This window comes from Callithrix jacchus, chromosome 10, assembly GCF_049354715.1.
Source record: "Callithrix jacchus isolate 240 chromosome 10, calJac240_pri, whole genome shotgun sequence".
Taxonomy (NCBI): domain Eukaryota; kingdom Metazoa; phylum Chordata; class Mammalia; order Primates; family Cebidae; genus Callithrix; species Callithrix jacchus.
Window position 1 is genome coordinate 109788645 of NC_133511.1, and position 15379 is coordinate 109804023.

At 46.2% G+C, this 15379-nt stretch overlaps 1 protein-coding gene across 11 annotated transcripts in view; it reads left to right on the top strand.

Moving 5' to 3' along the window:
* Nucleotides 1-15379, top strand: part of TSPAN18 (tetraspanin 18) — a 212967-nt gene that overhangs the window by 32449 nt on the left and 165139 nt on the right. For 8 of the 11 annotated variants that reach the window (XM_035262408.3, XM_035262412.3, XM_035262406.3 and 5 more), the window contains exon 2: nucleotides 13140-13226. The exons of the other annotated variants lie outside the window; for them this stretch is intronic. The gene's annotated coding sequence lies outside the window, so the exon portion shown is untranslated. The remainder of the gene's footprint in view (nucleotides 1-13139; nucleotides 13227-15379) is intronic. 11 annotated transcript variants of the gene reach the window in all.

Genomic DNA, 15379 nt, shown 5'->3' on the forward strand with positions numbered 1-15379 from the left:
GGCAAAAAAACAATAACCTGGGGGCTAATCTTTTTTACCAGCCAAAAAAAGTCTACAAGTCCCTGTGTAACTTTCTACAAAGTCACATTCCTCTAGAATCCCCTGGGTCATTACAGCATCCTTGGGTGGGCTTGCTACACAGTGCTCCAGTATGAGGTTGAAAAGATGCAGGCCTCTCTTTGCCTTTTTTCCACACTTCAGATGATTTTTCTTAACAGTATCCATTTATTCTTTTTGATCCTATGCTAGAAAACACTGTACACCTCACCTTTCTCACTTAATATTATAGCACATCCGTTTTCAAAAGAAGGATTGGAGGAAGGATCAGAAATCCCCAAAGGGTGTGACCTGCTCATAAAGCCAGCTTGACCCGCCCTCCGTGGGTGCCCCCAGCCTCTTGCTGGGGGTCTCAGGGTAGCTGGTATTGTAATCGTCAGTTTCCCTGTCTCTTTCTCCATTCGAACGGAGTTTCTTGGGATCAGGGATTTGTTGAGCTGAACTGGCTTCCTGATCCCACTGTCTCAAGCATCTATTATATCAGCACATAGTTGTGGACTTCAGTGTTGCTTGCTGAGTGAATACACATGGGTTTTAAGAAGCCTGGCTTTTGTCAGTTACAAAAAGATTAGCTGTGCTGTTAGGGACTGGCAGGGACTCCTCTCCTGGAGTATTTAAGTCAAAGCAGCTCCCAACCCCCACGCAGGGTGACAGCCTATTCACTGCTTCCATCTCTAACTCTGCCATTTAATTGTGTTTGGACATAACACACTCTGTCTGGAAAATCAGTCATGCCTGTTTTCTCTAGGACTCTCCTGACCGAGCTCTCTTGTTTTCTGACTTTCTTTCTTAATCATGGTCTTAAAGGGGTAAAAAGTACTTGGCCTTCTGAAGCTAAGGAGAGACAAGTGTGACTTGAAGGACTAATCTCCACATTATGAATTTTTTTTTTTGACGGAGTCTTGCTGTTGTTACCCAGGCTGGAGTGCAGTGGTGTGATTGTGGCTCACTGCAACCTCTGCCTCCTGGGTTCAAGTGATTCTCCTGCCTCAGCTTCCCGAGTAGCTTGGATTACAGGCACCTGCCACCACACCCAGCTACTTTTTGTACTTTTAGTAGAGGCAGGGTTTCTCCATGTTGGCCAGGCTGGTCTCAAACTCCTGATCTCAGGTGCTCCACCCGCCTCGGCCTCCCAAAGTGCTGAGATTACAGGCTTGAGCCACTGAGTGGGGCCTATGCTATGAATTTTAAAGCTGTCTGGTTCCAAGGTTGGGAAAACCCATCAAAATGCTAATGGCTCTGCGGTCTTGCCTCCTGCAAACCTTTTCTGCATTAGAATATATTTACATGGACTTGAGCAGAGAAGTATTACAAAGAGTTGGGGTGCAGTTTTCCCAGTATTCCCCCGCAGCCCTGTGGGTTATAAAGTGAATTAATAGCCCCAGTTGCGGAGAAAGCCTGTGGTTGGCTGTGGGGCTGGGCTCTTCACCCAATTCCAGTTTAAAGTTCTCGGCTTTCAGCTTCCTTGCTAGCTGCAGGGTGGCCAGTTTAGAAACATCTCTATTACTGTCGTGTGGCTTTTTAATACTGCTTCTCTCCGAGGCATACTATCCTTGGACATGCGTTCCTGTGTGTTTAAGACCGCACATTGCATCCACGTGGAGTTCAAGGTCTGGAACGTGTTGAGACACAATTCATAGCAAAGCCAACTTCAGCACTGAGACAGCCTCTGTTCTTCTTGAGCTGTGTGCCAAAGCCCTGGCTGTGCTTGTAACCTTTGACAGCCCTGGTATCTTTGCTCAAACAGCCCAATGAGCCAAGATGTAGGAGCTCAGATGTATCCTTGGGAGGATGAATCCTACGATGTTGGCCACACGTGGCCAGTAATGCAGGTGGGACTTCATGGGCGCCATGGATTGGACAGCTTTGGCTGTGTGACTGTGGATAAGATGTCCGACCCCTCTGAACCTTTTGGTGTAGGAGAACGAAGAATGCAATGCAGATGAAAAGTGAGGTCTAGTGGATATCCTTGTCCTTACCTCCTTGAAGTTCTGAGAAAATGCTTTCAGACAGCACAAAGGAGGAGCAGACATGGGTGATACCCACCGATGGTAAGAGGTTTGGGGCTCCCACGGGCTGTAGATGCTCTTTTCTACTCAGTTAGCCAGTGTGGCTGTGTCTGTCTGCGGCAGGTCCTACCCAGGCAGAGACCCTGGCTGGCACGTGCTGCCTGTAGAAAAGCCCCAGACCACAGGGGAGATGATTCTTTTTTTTTTTGATGGAGTTTCCCTCTGTCTCCCAGGCTGGAGTGCAGTGGTGCAGTCTCAGCTCACTACAACCTCTGCCCCGCTAGGTTCAATCAATTCTCCTTTCTCAGCCTCCCAAGTAGCTGGGACTACAGGCACGTGCCACCACCCCTGGCTAATTTTTTATATTTTTAGTGGAGACAGGGTTTCACCATGTTAGCCAGGATAGTCTTGGTCTCCTGACCTCATGATCCCGCCTCAGCCTCCCAAAGGGCTAGGAGTACGGGCATCAGCCACAGTGCCCGGCCAAGGAGATGATTCTTAACAGCAGTTGCATTGAGAATAAACAGCTTCACACAATCATTTATGGGATTGGGACGTTCCCTCCCTCCCTGGCCCTTCCATCCTCCCCATCCCACCAAGAGCTAAAGGGCTCAGAATGGGAGGCCCGTGCCCCTGGGCAGAACCTTGGGGCCCCCTGCTGGCAGTGCCTGGAGCCTGCTGCACTGGGTCAACTGCAGTAGGGAACAGCCTCTACTTCCTGAGTAGAAATAGATCCCATCTTTCTGAGGCTGTCATGGCTTCACTTCAGCCTCACTAAGACCCTGAGGCACAATTAGCAGGCTGATTGGGACTCATTCTGGGAACAAAGGGTGCTGGGCCCATTGACAGGAGAGGCAGGTGGGAAGCGCCTCCCCCCAGCCAGATGGAAGCAGGTGGAGAGCCCAGCAGACACTGCAAGGTTTTCAGTGCTCAGGCGGCTTCATTAAGGGCTGCCCTGGGGTTTGCTGAGCTAGGAACGCATCAGCCAGGCGTCCTGAGCAGGCCTTGGCTCCCCTCCCTCTTCCCTGCCCCTACACCAACCCCCTACGTAGCTAATTTAAAACAAAGCAAAACAAAGCCAGGGCTTTGCTTTGGAGCCATAAACTGCAGAGCTTTTATCTGTCAACAAGCAATGCATCAGGCTGGCAGTGGCCCAGCCTGGATCCTGTGGCCTGGCATCTGCGTGGGAGAGGAGGTCTGAGGCTGAGCTGGGCTCCAGGGTCTCCCTGAGGATGCTGCCCCTTCTTAGGACATAAGGCCAAGTTCTTGTGGCCTCGGGACTCAGAAGGCTGGCTGTTTCTCCTAGGAGCCAGGAAGAGATGTAGGGTGGCTAGGGTGGGGAGTACAGAGTCAGGGTGGGGAAAAGGGAAGACAGAGAAATGGAGAGGGAAAGAGAGATAGAAAGAGAGAGAGGTGGAGGAGGGGAGAGGGAGATGAAGAGAGAGATTGCTAACAGAAGCTAACCAGGAAAAGGCTTATCATTGGGTTTGTCATCTCTCTTTCTCTCCCTTTGTTCCTTGCTGCCTCTTCCAGGAAGTCTTCCTGGCTTTCCTCCTCCTCTGAAATCTGACTGACTTGGGACTCTAAAATATCAAGAGACTCTAAACAAGTGGTCTTCAATATTAATCTGGAAACAATATATAAGTTATTAGGAAGTCCAGCTGTTGTGAATTAAGTGTCTGGTGTGTGTGTGTGGAGGAGTGCATCCCTCATCTGTTCTTTGTGTAGCACCCTGAAGGAGAGAGGGAGGGAAGAGTTTTCAGGCGAATAACTTGGAATCATGCATCATAGCCACTTCCTTTTTTCCTGTTTTTTTTTTTTTTTTTAGTTGTCATAAAATACACAAAACATAAAATTTACCATCTTGGCCATTTTGAAGTACATAGTTCAGTGGTTTTAAATATATCCATAATGCTGTTCACCCATCTATGCCATCCATCTCCATAACTCTTTTCATTTTGTAAAATGGAAAATCTATATCCATTAAGCAATAATTCCTCCCATTTCTCTCCCCTCCCAGCCCCTGGTAACCTCCATTCTATTTCCTGTCTATGATTTTAACTATTCTACATGTCTCATGGAAGTAGAATCATGCAGTATTTGTCTTTTGTGACCGGTTTTCTAAAATGTAGCATAGCATTTTCAAGGTTCATCTATGTTGTAGCATGTCAGAATTTCCTTCTTTTTTGAGGCTGAATAATATTCCATTGTGTAGATGGACCACATTTTGCTTATCCATTCATCTGTCGATGGACACTTGTTACTTGCATGTTTTGGCTGTTGTGAATAATCCTGCTGTGAATATGAGCAGACAGATACCTCTCCGAGACCCTGCTTTCTTTCCCTGCTGTCTTCGGTTCCTAATCTTTGAAGAAAAGCTTTCAGTCTTTCAACATTGAATATGATATTTGCTGTTTGCTGTGGGTTTTTTATATATGATTCTACTGTTTTGAGATTGTTTTCTTGTGTTTTTAGTTGAATGTTTTTATTATAAAAGGATGTCAAATTTGTCGGAAGCTTTTTCTTTTGCGTATATACCCAGAAGTGGAATTGCTGGATCACATGGTAATTCTGTTTTGAATTTTGTGAGGAGCTGCTGTACCGTTTTCTACAGTGGTTATATCATTTGACATTCTCACCAACAATGGGAGCAGGGTTCCAGTTCCTTCACATCCTAGCCAACATTTGTTATTTTCTGTTTTTTTTTTTTTTTTTTTTTTTTTTTTAATAGTAGCCATGCTAGTGGATGTGCAGTTGTATCTCATTGCAGTTTTATTTATTTACACTTGATCTTAGCCAAAAGGCTGAGAAGCAATATTTATTTATTTATTTATTTGAGACAGGGTCTTACTCTGTTGCCCAGCTTGGAGTCCAGTGGTGTGATCTTGGCTCACTGCAGCCTCTGCCTCCTGTGCTTAAGTGATTGTCTTACCTCAGCAAGCAAAGGAACTGGGACTACAGGCATGTGCCACCATGCCCAGCTGATTTTTTGTATTTTTATTAGAGACAGAGTTTTGCTATGTTGCCCAGGTGGGTCTTGGACTCCTGGGCTCAAGAGATATACCCACCTCCACCTGCCAAAGTGCTGGGATTACAGGCAGTGTGAGCCATTACACCTGGCCTCATTGCAGGTTTTGAGTTGCATTTCCCTAATGTTTAGTTATGTTGAGCATATTTCCATATACTTATTGACCATTTGTATATCATCTTTGGAAAATTGTCTTTTAATCTTTTCTGCCCATTTTTAATTGTTTTTTTTTGTTGTTGTTGTTGTTGCTGAGTTTGAGTTTTCTATATTTTCTGGATATTAATCCTTTGTGAGATGTGTGATTTGCAAAGATGTTCTCTCATTCCATGGGTTCCCTTTTTGCTATATTTGTATTATCTTTTGATGCACACATTTAAAATTTTTCACAAAGTCCAGTTGGTCTGTTTTTCCTTTTGTTGTCTTAGTTTTTAGTGTCATATCCAAGAAATCATTATAAAATCCAGTGTCAAAATTGCTCTGGCTAGAACTTCTAATACTATGTTGAATAGAAGTGGCGAAAATTGGCATCCTTGTCTTGTTCCTGATCTTAGAAGAAAAGCTTTCAGTCTTTCACCATTTAGTATGATATTTGCTGTTTGCTGTGGGTTTTTTGTATACAACTTTTACTGTTTTGAGATAGTTTTCTTGTATTTTTAGTTGAATGTTTTTATTATAAAAGGGTGCTGAATTTGCCCCAATGCTTTTTATGCATCATTTGACATAATTGTGTGGGGGTATTTTCCTCTTTGTTCTATTGATATGGAATATTACCTTGATTTTTGTATGTTTAACCATCCTTGCATTCCAGGAGTAACTCCCACTTGGTCATGGTATATAATCCTTTTAATATGCTGCCAAATTTGGATTGCTAGTATTTTGTTGGGGATTTTTGCATCATTGCTCATAAAGGATATTGGTCTGTAGTTTTCTTTTCTTGTAAGTGTCTTTGTCTGGTTTTAGTATCAGAATAATGCTTAGCTCATTGTCCTTTTTACAGAAAGTAGCAGCAGATGATATTTTACAAAATTATTGCTTCTTCTATTTGTCAAGTGTTTATGATAGGCTGGGTACTGTGGGAATCATTTGCAATATATTAGCTTATCCAACCCCTAGCTCCAGCTTATGAGTTGGGACTATGGTTGTTCACACTTTGCAGGTGAATATCTTGAGATTTGTTGGGATAAAGAACTTTCCTGAGGTCACAATGGTAACAAGAGGCAGAACTGAGATTTAAACTCAGGCCTGTGGGTGCACAAAAGCCTGGCTTCTTAACCACAGTGCTTTACATTGATTCGGTGCTGGGGGCCCCTCATCTCCCACCGTGTCTCCTGCCCCTGTTGCGGATAGGCAGCAGGCTGCACTGGGGAATTAGTCCCTATACAAAGCCCATTCACAGGAACCATCCAAACAGTGCTATGCTGTTCAGTTATCCTGACCCTATACCAATTTTAGAGTTCCCCCAAAATGGCATCTTTGCAAGGCCTCCATCAGCAGCTGTCCTTCTGCTATAAATCAGGCAGTTTGCCGATCCCATGCCTGTTCACAAACTGGCCTACTGAACACAGTTGGCAAAGCAACCGCCCTGCATACTGGGGCTTGGCTTAGACACAGGAAAACTTCGGTCCCCTTGTGGCACTGTTGAATTCTTCAGCACCTGGGTCAGCAAAGACCAAGACAAGAGACAGCTCTGACTCCTTCCCGAAGGCCTTATCTGTAGATCTAAGGACAGAGCAGGTGGCACAGTGGGGTGAGCTGGGGGGTGATGGTGTTTGACCACGTGGTCTCTGCTCAGACCCACTGACTCTGGAAGACTAAAGCTAGGCTCTTCCTAGTCCTAAGCAACTCAGTTTCTGAGGGTCTAGAGAAAATTATACAAGTAGGTGAGGGTCATTCCTTCCCGCTCTTTCTCACCATTAACCTAGTTCTGCCTTCCCACATTCATCTAACTCATTGTTTTATAGATCCACTTGTCTTCCCTCTGTCCTTCTGTTCATCCCTGTATTCATCCATCTCTCCATCCACCCAGTCATCTTCCCATCCCTCAACCAATTATAGCCTAGTTCCTTCTTTCTGCCATTCAGGTTCTTTTATAGATCTGTTCACTACTCACCCATCCATTTCTCCTAGCAACTGTCTATCCATCCAACCATTATTTGCAAAATCAGAAACTGAGACTCATAGAAGGAGTAAGATACCTTTGAGGAACTCGTAGTCTGGTAGGTGGGAAAAATCACACGAACAAAAAATACACTATTAACTATACATACAATTTGTGATGGGCACCCAGAGAACAATGACTTATCATGCCTGTTGAGAGAGTGGGAAGATTTCACAAAGGAGTTAACTGAAAGAAGGTCTTGAACAATAATTAGGAGTTTGCCAAGTGAGGGGAGGGGTGAAACACAGGGTTAGGAAAGAAAGAGAGGAATTCCAGGAAGAGCAAACATCAGTGAACTTGGGCCAAGCACGCTTTGAGTCCAGGTGAGGTCAATTAGACTGTGGGGGTCTGTGCATACTGCAAAGACCTGAAGGTGGGGCCTGGATGGGAACTGGGGATCAGATGATAAAAGGCCTTGTGTCTAGACAAAGGGAGGCCAGGGAACCCACTAAAGCAGGGACAAGCGCAGTGCTTTACATTTATGGGCTCACTCCAACAGTGAAAGAGAGGGTAGAGTGGGGAACAGAGGCTGCAGGCTGGCAGACCAGCCAGGAGCCCGTGTGCAGCAAGCAGACAGCAGTAATGAGGGTGAGCCCAGCCAGGGGATGGGCAGGGGCTATGAGGATAGAGAGTCAAGGCGGCTTTGGAACACATGAGGTGAAGAGAATCGGTAGCTGGGAAGTAGACAAGAGTCTTTGATCTGGGTTTTGGTTGCACAGGGATATTCTGTTTGTGAAAATTCAGTGGGGTATATATTTGTGGTATGTATGCTATTGTGTATGTATGTTGTATTTTAATTAAAACAATAAAAGTAGAATAGGAAACATCAGGAGACATATTAAAGTTTCTCATCTGGGCTTCATCCAGGACATGGAAGTGGGCTGACCAATTTTTTTCTTGTAAATTGAGAGCTCTCCCCTAGTTTGGAAGGAGGATGAGGAAGAAGAAGCTTTAACTTTTGAGCCAGGCCTTGCAAAATGGGTGAACCTGGCTTACACTTCTTATAGTTACTGCCACCTATTAAGCTCCTGTATTTTGTGGATTCTAAGGCACACTTTTTAAAAATAACATTTTAATGTCTCTGAAACCAGGATGCATTTTACCAAAAGTGATGTCATAGTTAATTTAATTAATTGGTAGTGTTTTCTGTTTCTTAGAAGTGTTTAAAATTACGGTGTCATTGTGATCCACGGAGACGTCCATTCACGAGCCATGATATCATGTGCCAGGCTCTCTGCTAAGTCCTGCACACACATTTCTCACTGAATCTCACACCAGCCTGTGAGTCATCAGCTGTCATTAGCCCTGTGTCATAGATGAGGAGTCCAGGCACGATGTAGGTAGGTCACTTGCTCCGGGTCACAGCTAGTAAGAACTCGATTTAGGATTTCGATCTGTGCCCCCGCCAAACATCCAGGAGAATTATACACAGAGCAAGATCAAGTGTGGGGGCGGGAGAGAGGTGGGGACTTCCCAAAGCCCAAGACTAATCAGGTCAAGGGCAACCCCCATTGCCTGCCCACCAGGCTTACACTCTGCCACTTTCACCCAGGACCTGCTCCTGCTCTTAGCCCTAAACCCTGGGATTCTTTTCTCTGTCTCTCAGGAGAGCTCTGGCTCTAACGTCTGTATCGACTCCCTTCCCCCATGGAGAGGAGGGGGCTACGATGAGATTTCAGGGGCAAGGGGGAAACATTCTAAACCCAGCTGGTTTCCCTCACACAATGCAGATTTGCTTAAATGGTACTTAGGATTAGTGCTGGGTTTTGCCTCTTCTGGCAGGCTGGTAATAAACTAATCTCCTCTGAGGCTGCAGGAAGGCAGAATTCCACCAAAGATGGGAGACAGCTTAAGGCTCCAGAGCACAAAACCTGGAAAGTAATTTTCTTATTGACAAGCGCTGCCCACACCTCCTGATATGCAGCCCGCAGCTCCTTCCTGGCGTGGCTGTGGCCTTTAATTCCGTTAATGTGTGACATTCACCCAGGCTGCACGGCTGACAGGCACTCTTGACACTAATACGTGTTCCATGTAGTCCCTGGAGCTCATAAAAGCTCATTATCAGTTCTGAGCCAGTAAATGCAGCTCCTGGCTCAGGTAAGCCTGAGTTCCTCTGCGATGCTCCAGACAGTAGAACAGGGACATCTGCACCAGCCAAGTCCCACACACCTCCCTTTGTCCAGGGCTCTTGGCTTCCCAGGCCACTGGAAGGTGCCCAGGAAAGCCACTCCACAGGCAGAGCCCTGGGTTCAAATTTACATCTGAGATAAGGGGTTCCTTCTGTCCTGCACTGTAAGGTGACTCAATCCAGCATTTGGGGAAGGCAGTCTGTCAGCACTACCCGGCCTCTCCTCTGCCCACTTCTAAGTGTCTTGGCTTTGGAATTGCATGAACATTTCTGCATCAAGATGGGCACCCAGGGGATCATTGCAGCAAGGCTCTTGAGGCCAGAAATGCAGCCGTCCAACAGAGCCACGGTGGGAAATACACAAATGGAGCTGTCTGACAGAGCCACGATGGGAACACAAATGGAGCTGTCTGACAGAGCCACGGTGGGAAATACACAAATGGAGCTGTCCGACAGAGCCACGGTGGGAACACAAATGGAGCTGTCCGATAGAGCCACGGTGGGAACACAAATGGAGCTGTCCGACAGAGCCACGGTGGGAAATACACAAATGGAGCTGTCCGACAGAGCCACGATGGGAACACAAATGGAGCTGTCCGACAGAGCCACGGTGGGAACACAAATGGAGCTGTCCGACAGAGCCACGGTGGGAAATACACAAATGGAGCTGTCCGACAGAGCCACGGTGGGAAATACACAAATGGAGCTGTCCGACAGAGCCACGGTGGGAAATACACAAATGGAGCTGTCCGACAGAGCCACGGTGGGAAATACACAAATGGAGCTGTCCGACAGAGCCACTGTGGGAAATACACAAATGGAGCTGTCCGATAGAGCCACAGTGGGAAATACACAAATGGTAGATAAACTGTGGCCCACAGAGTACTATGGGATACTGTGCAGCTATGAAAAGGACTCAAAAAGATCCTTTTTGGACATGATATCATTGGCAAGTGATGTTGTTGAATGTGTGTGGTAAGATCGCATTTTTGTGGCCAGACGCAGTGGCTCATGCCTGTAATCCCAGCACTTTGGGAGGCTGAAGTGGGGGATTACGAGGTTGGAGTTTGAGGCTAGCCTGGCCAATATGGCAAAACCCCATCTCTACTAAAAATACTAAAATTATCTGGGTGTGGTGGTACACACCTGTAGTCTCAGCTGCCGGGGAGGCTGAGGCAGGAAAATGGCTTGAACCCAGGAGCGGGAGGTTACACTGAACTGAGATTGTGCCACTGCACTCCAGCCTGGGTGATAGAGTGAGACTCCGTTTCAAAAAAAAAAAAGATCCCATTTTTGTAAAAGGTCACACTGCTGTGTGCTCACATAAGTACATGCTTATACACACATGCATACATGCATTTGTTTGGGTAGAATAAAGTCTAGAGAGTCTTACTCCAGAGTCTTTGCAGTGGTTTTGTCTGTTAAACAGGATGACTAGTAAGAAAGCACATGTACTTTTGTAGTTAAAAATGAAAAACTTATCTATATCTTTATCTGTCTCTATAAATAACTTGCCCAGGGTCATACCTATATATATGCATATATGTGTGTATCTATGTGACTTTATGGGTTTATACATGTTACAGATTCCTCTGATTGTAGCCTTAGTCTGGTTCATGATGCATGAGGCCCCCCTGTGCTGACACTGCCTGGATGGACTCTTGAGGCCCAGATGGCCAAATAAAATGAGGTCCTGTCCTCCAGCTAATCCATTTCCCATCAGTTAACGGGAGTTCTGAGACTCCCTTGCATGCATGAGCTGCACTGACGCTGGGGTCTGTGGGGTAGAGCTTGAACTCATCGTCTTCCTGCTTACACCCTGTGTGATGTTTTGATTTGGCAATGGCACCAGGCTTGACTTCCCATGGCCAAAGTTCTTGTCCCAGCTCTGCCTCATTTCAGTGATATTACTTTGGGCAAGTTATTTAACTCCTCTGAGCTCACATTCCTCGTTCCTGATGTGGTGACACTTTCTCCTGGGGTTGTACGGGATGTCAGGATTATCATCATTATCACTCGAGAGACCTGAAACTTGATCAGGGCTTCCACTGTACAGCTAGTGTCTGAGGGCAGGAGTCTTGGAGGGGAGAGGCTGGGGAACTTAGCTTTCTTCCCTGTGCTCTGGAGGCTGTAAGTTTTGCTCTTATTTCTCAGCTGTGCATGTGACCAAGACCATCCCTCAGGACTGGCCTGTCTCTGCTGGCAGGTATGTGGCCTGGACATGGTGAATTTGATCCTTCTCTGGTGACCTGGGGACTCTTCATCAAACTGACAGAAAGGAAGGGTTGGAGAGGCTGGACTTCTAACCCCACTGGCATTCTGGAACGGAGTTCCTTTTTCACCACTGAGACTTTCCTTCCCATTACTTATCTTTTCATGGATAGCAGACCTTGAAAGTGTTGGGTTTGCCCAAAGAGCCTGCATTCATTAGGCAATGATTAATTCTTTTTCCTATTTTCAAAATGACTCAGAAAGGCTTTTTTTCAGCCTGAGGAAACTGGAATTCCCACAGCGAGTTGATAATATTCTAGCTAGAAGCAAAGAAACATAGTGTGATGTTTTGATTAGCATGTTCAATGGCATTGCATGGATGTACAGGCTCCAGGCGGACTTGGAAAGATTAAAAATATGCCCCCATTCATAGGCTCTGGAGACACCATCCTGGGAAGCTTTGTGGGGCTAGTGCTTAGTCCTGCCCTTCCAGCTGTATGAGTCCAGTCTCACACTGCTATAAAGAAATACCCGAGACTGGGTAATTTATAAAGAAAAGAGGTTTGATTGGCTCACAGTTCTATAGGCTGTACAGGAAGCATGGCAGCATCTGCTTCTGGGGAGGCCTCAGGAAACTTGCATTTCTGGCAGAAGGGGAAGCACGCGTGGTGGCATAGTAGAGACAGGAGCAACAGAGAGAGGGGAAGGTGCCCCACACTTTTAAATAACCAGATCCCATGATAACCCACTATCATGAGAATGGCACTGAGGGGATGGTGCTAACCCACTCATGAGAAACTGTCTCTGTCAGGGTTACTATTTGTGGGGGTCTGTCTTTCAGACTTTGACTTAGCAATGGATGAATAAAGTACACTAACATACAGATATTATGCTTTACTAGTTTGGCTGAGGGTCTGTGGCTGCTTACAGGCTCTTTGGAGGGTGCTGTAAATAGTCGCAACTGCTGGCTTTCTTTAGCTAGTGAGACTTGCATTTATTTAGTAAACTTTCATTGACAAAGGCTTGAGTCAATACTACTAGAGGTTGAAAGATTAAAGGACAGGTTCTGATGCTTAAAGCAAATACTATTAGAAGGTGATATCTTAGGTTTGACTTCTTGAGAGGGCTATCTGGCTTAAAGGTTAGTTTTAAGACTACATGAGTAAGTTAGTTAGGTAAACTTCTTTACATACTTTAGCTATTTGCTTTACTTACTAACTAAATGTATAGGGGATTTAGGCTGCTTTCAGCTGAAACTTCTACTGAAACTATGAAAAAACATATCTCCGTGATCCAATCACCTCCCACCTGCCTGGATGGACATCTGAGGCCCCACCTTCAACACTGGGAATTTTGATTCGATGTGAAATTTGGTGGGGACACATTTAAACTGTATCACCAGCCATGGGTGTCCTGTCTGGCTTCTGTGCTTGCAGTGATGGAAGTGGGGAGTGTCCTACTTTGGAGAGCAGGAGCACCATGTGGACTGAAATGGTCCCCAAGGAATCCTGCCTTTTTGAAATGTGTTTCTCTCTCTTCTTTCTCTAGAGTATATCTGGAAGCTGCTGTCAGGAGGACACTGTAAGAGAATCTTGGCACCCCTGGGCCCAAAGGGAAAGACACCAGTGGAAAGAGGTATGATGTAGCAACATGGCAGGGTAGCATCTTCACTTACTCAGACAAGAGGGTCTGCTCTTCTCTCTTCTCCTCCTGCCCTACAAACCACCAGTTCTGTTTGAGAGGGCTCTCAGCTCTTGCCCAGGGGGTAGAGGACAGGAGAAGGTGGCTTCACTCTTGTCTTCACCTCTAGACATTTGCTCATAGATGAGGGCAAAGGGGCCACCTTGGTGCAGGAAATGAGGGTGGATGTATGGCAGAGAGTGAGCTCTTCAAGGAAGAGTGGAGCTCCTGGGGGTTCCAGGCAGGGTTATAAGGGCTTGTGGAATCTGTGTTAAGGACCCTTCCCTGAACTCAGCCTCCTCCATACCCACCACAGTCTTGAAACTGTGAGACAGATATTGTTTCCTATGGTGATTACCATCCCTCTCCCCTCGATTCTCTTTTGGATAAAGTCTAAATCCACAAGCACTAGGATCCATCACCACATTACATGGTGAAACTGAGAACAGAAAAGCCTTAGTCTGCTTCGGAGGCTTTGGGAAGTCCTTCTTGAACTGACCATGATCCTGGGACTGGTGATGGGCTGGGTGGCCTCATGGAAGCTTCCTGGATAAAGAGCTAGGATGTCTGTCCTCTGAGCAGCCTCCGCCACCATTGTGACTCATAAGTCATTTCCCTCATTGAGCCTCATTTTCTCATTGTAATATGAGGCAGCTATGATTTGAATCTCTGTTCCAGCACTCACGCTCTCAATTTCTGGGATTCCAAAAGTGGAGCTGAGCTGGAAGAAGTGACAGGTCAGTGGTTGGGAGGTTATGTAAGGCCATAGAGAGGAGAGGGGATTTGAAAACTCCAAGGAGATCTGATTACCAGTCTTGGTCAAAGGATAATGGCTCTGATCCTTGGTGGTAAATCACAGGATCTGAGGTGCACTGGGTTTGAGTCCCTGCTGACTAGAAGAGAAACCAGCAATATGATGGAGTGCTTCATGTGTCAGGCACGGTGTGATGCTCACTCACTGCACCATCCCATTCCATCCTCTCAACTGCCTGTGATCTTGCCACTATGATCACCTCCATGTTATAGAAGAGAAAAACAGGCCTCAGAAAAGTTGAATGATTTGCCCAAGGTCACACAGCACTGAGTAATGTCGTCGAGATTTGAATCCACTGCCTGAACTGCCCTACAATGCTTGTGTCTTTTGCTTAAGTCTGTGATTTGAAGCTTAAGATTTAAACTAATTAGCCAAATCATTTTTCTGAAGTTCCATTTCCCATAAAAACATAAAAATGGTTTGTTTCCCTGTCCTAGACTTTTTTTTTTTTTTAAATTTTGGGCATCTCATGCAACCCCTGCAGGTCTTGATTTTCTGATCTCTAAAATGGGACAGTAACACCTACTCACAGGTTGCTTTGGGGAAAAGACAAGGAAGACTTGGGAAGCTCCTTGTATTGGATCTTGTACATGCGCCCTTCATACCTGCTCCACCTGCTTCCCCTGCCTGGGGCTGTTGGCAGGGTGCATGGGTCATGAAGACTGTAAAGGGCTGTACCACTGCCTAATAGAATTTTCTATTTCAGCTGCCTCTATGCCCATAGTCGGAAAGCACATGTCCACTTTCTTAGTCACCAATCTGATGGTTCACTCTCCCTTTCAGAGTGTGCCTCTGGCTGCCCTGGATTATTCTAGGCTGGAATCCAAGACAGGGTGGCCAGCTCCCAGGGACAGATAAAACAGGGCCAGGCTGAGGCCTTCATGGACAGTGTGGGAGGAGCAGTGAGGCCTGGGGCCTGCTCCGGCTGTCCGTCACTGACAGTGTCTGTGTCCCACAGCTCACCCCACCAGCTGCCAGGATCATAATCTTAATTGTAAACCTCCTGGCAGCGGCTGCCCTGATCCCCACAGGAAGTGGTTGCCTTATCACAGAGCCTGAATCCTGCCTGGTTTTCTTAATCTGGAGAAGGCACTGAAGCAAGTCAGAAAAAGCTCCCGTCCATCAGGACATGATGGGCCTCAAGCCTTGGTGTATAAGAGGAAAGAATCCCTTTAAGTGCAGAGCAAAGCAGCAGGGATGTTGTTGTTCTGGTTTACTTTCAGGAGGAGACCCCGAGGAGCAGAGCTATTTAGCCTTGCCACTCTTGGTAGCTAGGAAACAGATAAACATTATA